This window comes from Paramormyrops kingsleyae, chromosome 5 (assembly GCF_048594095.1).
Source record: "Paramormyrops kingsleyae isolate MSU_618 chromosome 5, PKINGS_0.4, whole genome shotgun sequence".
Taxonomy (NCBI): domain Eukaryota; kingdom Metazoa; phylum Chordata; class Actinopteri; order Osteoglossiformes; family Mormyridae; genus Paramormyrops; species Paramormyrops kingsleyae.
In genome coordinates, this window is record NC_132801.1 from 5451721 (window position 1) to 5456855 (window position 5135).

The window sequence follows — 5135 nt, forward strand, 5'->3', positions numbered from 1 at the left end:
CAACACGCAAACTCCACATGCACAGAAGGGCGTGGGATTGGAACCCCCAACCGTGGTGTGAAACAACAGTGCCCCCGACTGAGCCACCGTGCCACCCGGTACCTTCCAGAGCTTCCTCTGTGGCCCTGACAAATACCAACGCTACGGCCCAGAGCTACAACCAATCGCTCCCAAGTCAGCCGCTACAGCGTCACGCTCGTCATGTTACCCAGAATGCCTCAGGACTGAACAAGGACAGGCCGTGAGGGTTTGACAGGAAGGACGCAGGCGGGGGCAGTAACAACCACAACAAAGAGACTTAATGCATGAAATAATGCATAAAAATGGGGGGCAGAGCCCCCTAAGCTGAATAAAGGTAAAACAAAAAAGAGAAAACAAAATGCTAAAGAGCTGTTAGAAACTGGAGGAAGCATGTCCTGGCTCATTCACAGCTCATACCCAGGCAGCCACCTTACTCTCCTGAAAGGACTCAGCCTGCACAATGCATATATTACAGATGAGCCAATCGTTCCAACTACAGCGACCTGGGATTCATTATCCACGGCAATTGTTAGCATGCTGCTAGTAATCGATAACCCCAGGAAGGGAGAAGATGACCAAAGTGCAGGCCGACGCGGTCGCCGTGACACCAGCACAGAATTATGGGGGGCATTCAGCTGTGATGTGTAGCTAGAGAGAGGAGAGAGTCCAGGCTGTTTTATGCAGAAAGCAGCAAACCAGGAAGAGTGGCTTCCAAAGCAGGTGGAGGAAGCGGGAGCAGCCAGCCTCTGATTCACATGGTATGAAATCCCTGCATGTGTCTGACGACACCGAAGAGATATTGTTTAATTTACCTGTAAAACAGAAGAGAGAGGGGACTTTCTTTCTGTGACATGAGCGATGCGTTGCTGTGGCGTCTTACCTCACACATGCTAAATTATACAGTATTCATGGTACAGTATTGGTTAATTTCTACACCTTAAAGTTCCATTGTCCCTCCCACCTCAAACATCATTGGCTGGTCCTTACATAGTTATATCACTCACTACTCCCCTACCCAAAACCTCACAGTAGAATTTGCCTAATGATGTCATTCACCATGCTCCTCCCCTGAAGCTCATGGTATCATTGCCCCCTCCCCACCCCCCAAAAGCGGCTGACATCACTCACGACTCCCCACCCCCCAGGTGTCATTGGCAGCCCCTTACCTAATGAAGTCATTCACAACACACCTACTCTGAACCTCATGGTTTCATTGACTCCCTCCTTACCTACTGACGTCATTCACAACACACCTACTCTGAACCTCATGGATTCATTGACTCCCTCCTTACCTACTGACGTCATTCACAACACACCTACTCTGAACCTCATGGATTCATTGACTCCCTCCTTACCTACTGACGTCATTCACAACACACCTACTCTGAACCTCATGGTTTCATTGACTCCCTCCTTACCTAATGACGTCATTCACAACACACCTACTCTGAACCTCATGGTTTCATTGACTCCCTCCTTACCTAATGACGTCATTCACAACTTCTCGCCCCCCAACCCCCTGGTTTCATTGGCAGCCCCTTTCCCTGATGATGTCATTTACCACTCCCCCACCCTATATTTCCCAGTATCATCGACCCCGCCCAATTAAATTATATCTTAAACCACTCCCCCATGCTATCGGTGCCTGTGTCCTCGGCTCCACCCAATCTGATGATGTCATTCCCCACTCTCTTTCACATACTTCCTATACTAGTGTCCTTCTCCTTATGCATGTATCTAGAAATATGGCACCTCCATCCATCCATTTTCTGTAACCGCTGGTCCAATTCAGGTTCGTGGGGGGGTCCGGAATCTATACTGTAGGCTACAGGCGCAAGGCAGGGAACAACCCAGGACAGGGCACCAATCCCTCACAGGGCACACTCACACACCAATCCCTCACAGGGCACACTCACACACCAATCCCTCACAGGTCACACTCACACACCAATCCCTCACAGGGCACACTCACACACCAATCCCTCACAGGGCACACTCACACACCAATCCCTCACAGGTCACACTCACATACCAATCCCTCACAGGTCACACTCACACACCAATGCCTCACAGGTCACACTCACACACCAATGCCTCACAGGTCACACTCACACACCAATGCCTCACAGGTGACACTCACATACCAATGCCTCACAGGTCACACTCACACACCAATGCCTCACAGGTGACACTCACATACCAATCCCTCACAGGTCACACTCACACACCAATGCCTCACAGGTCACACTCACACACCAATGCCTCACAGGTGACACTCACACACCAATGCCTCACAGGTCACACTCACACACCAATCCCTCACAGGGCACACTCACACACCAATCCCTCACAGGGCACACTCACACACCAATGCCTCACAGGTCACACTCACACACCAATGCCTCACAGGTGACACTCACACACCAATGCCTCACAGGTCACACTCACACACCAATCCCTCACAGGGCACACTCACACACCAATCCCTCACAGGGCACACTCACACACCAATCCCTCACAGGTCACACTCACATACCAATCCCTCACAGGTCACACTCACACACCAATGCCTCACAGGTCACACTCACACACCAATGCCTCACAGGTCACACTCACACACCAATGCCTCACAGGTGACACTCACATACCAATCCCTCACAGGTCACACTCACACACCAATGCCTCACAGGTGACACTCACACACCAATGCCTCACAGGTGACACTCACACACCAATGCCTCACAGGTCACACTCACACACCAATCCCTCACAGGGCACACTCACATACCAATCCCTCACAGGGCACACTCACATACCAATGCCTCACAGGTCACACTCACACACCAATCCCTCACAGGTCACACTCACACACCAATGCCTCACAGGTCACACTCACACACCAATGCCTCACAGGTGACACTCACACACCAATGCCTCACAGGTCACACTCACACACCAATCCCTCACAGGTCACACTCACATACCAATCGCTCACACATGCACAGATATGGCACCTTTCACAGCATAATCAAGATGCAGGATCTTTCCTTCCAAACATAGCATGCGGGAGCTCTGTGTTAAGCTTGTTGGGTCTGAGTTGCATTCGCAACTCACTTTATATGTTTATATATCTGGAAGTTAGGAATTCATGCCAAGCAAGTTTATCACAAACACATTTGGTCATATGTGTGAGTTCTCCCACCCCTGCATTGACTGGTCTGCTTCAATGTACTAGAAGAAAGTGTTATACCCAAAACAGACCTTGCCTGATGCAGCAAAAGGTGTAAATTATTTTGCCAGTGGGGGGGGGGGGGGGCATGTGAGGGGACATGGTAGCACTTTGAGTTTAACACGACATCTGGCTCTTCCTGTACCATGTGACCTGCACCATGTGACTTGTGGGAGGGGTGGCGGCTTAATGTCCGCCCTCACCCCACATCTTTCCTCTGTGAGAGACCTCACGCCTGCCCCCCCCCCCCCACCATTTGCACCAAGGATTGAACACCTATACTGGCAAAAGATGGAAAGAATTAAAGAAAATACGCACCACGATGGAGGGGGGGGGGTGTTGGTGAGAAGAGCGAGTCATCACACCCCCCCACCCCACGCTTCAAGCTGAGAGACCAGCTGACACGTCCTTTCATGCCTGCGACAGAAAATGAATCACTTTCTAAAAAGCCAGCAGGCTGGCGGCTTCGTGGCAGAGCGGCGGGCCGGACAGAACCGTCCTCAAAGACGTCAGTGTGATGGCGACCGGAAATGGGGCCGGATCAGAACCCCTTTCTGAATGGGGGAGCCGTGGGATGGGTGGCGATACTTTGGGGAGCGCAGGAGAGGGAGAGAGAGAGAGAGAGAGAGAGAGAGAGAGCGTCTCACTAATTGTTGATGTTTAAGCTCAGACAGTGAGTCAGGGCAGCAGTAGCCAATGAGGTAAGAGAAACTGGATTAAGACCTGCCTCCATGTCACACCAGGCCACACCCACCATGTGAGTGGAGTGTCAGTCTTTTAAAGTTATATTTCCTAGGACCCAGCCCCCCTGGCCCATTTATATGAGGACGCAGGGTCAGTCTGTCCCTGGAGCCCCTGGGGGTTACGGGTCTGGTCTGAAGGCCTCTGCTGGGCTTGGGATTTGACCTTCAAATCAAAGGCACAGCATGCAAACACACTGAGCCACACACTTCCCTCCAGATACATTTACCCAAAGCGACCTACAAGTGGGGCAATCCATAGCAAGTAACAGGCTTTGATATTCAATTCTGCTATTGAGCAGGAAAAGAAATCTGTAGACGTGCGAGGCTCACACAGTGCCACCCCCTCGTGATTTATCAGCTTTGTTCACGCTCACGTGGTTCCCCTGCTCTGCCTGGTGACATTTTGACAAAATGCCTCCGTCTGAAAGAGTCCGTCCACCCACCCATCCAGCAGCATGCATGTGATATGGAGTCCTATAAAAAGCACTTCGGAAAAACCATGAGCGAGAGGCGGAAAGAAGAGGGGGAAAAAGGGAACAGGTTGATGAATCCTGAAGAGGAGGGAGAGAAAAATTTCAAGTCCATCTGCTCACTTTCATGATGCACCTGTGCTGACTATGATGTGGAAATTCATTGGCAAAGAGGGAAATACATTCTCATGCAGCAGGGGGCGCTGTGGTTAGAGATCCAAGCTTATAACCATAACAGGTTACAGGTTACACTGATTTGCTTCTGGGGAAATGCTTATTATTGTCAAAAGAGTCCGAGCAACAGGGAAAGAGCTGAGCCATTTTTATTGGTGAGGAGCCAATTGACGCAGCGCAAGTCAGCGTAGGCGCACCTAAAAATACAGAGAGAACTGAGATCACTTCACAGGCTTATATTAGCAGTGTGCAATATCCATTAAGAGAGGCAACAGCAATAATGAGATTCGCCTTTCAGATGTGCCTAATTGGTCGGTTAGGCCACCCGCTGGAACCCTAGCCAGTGGGGACAGAGTGGCTCCTCCCCCAGGCCCCACGAAAGAGGCACGCCATTGTTTGGCCCCGCCCCCGCTCTGTCTCAATTACAGGGGACAGACACACCAGAACCGGAGATCGTTTGCAGCTGCAGTCTATTTTTGGACTGCCATCTTACAACCC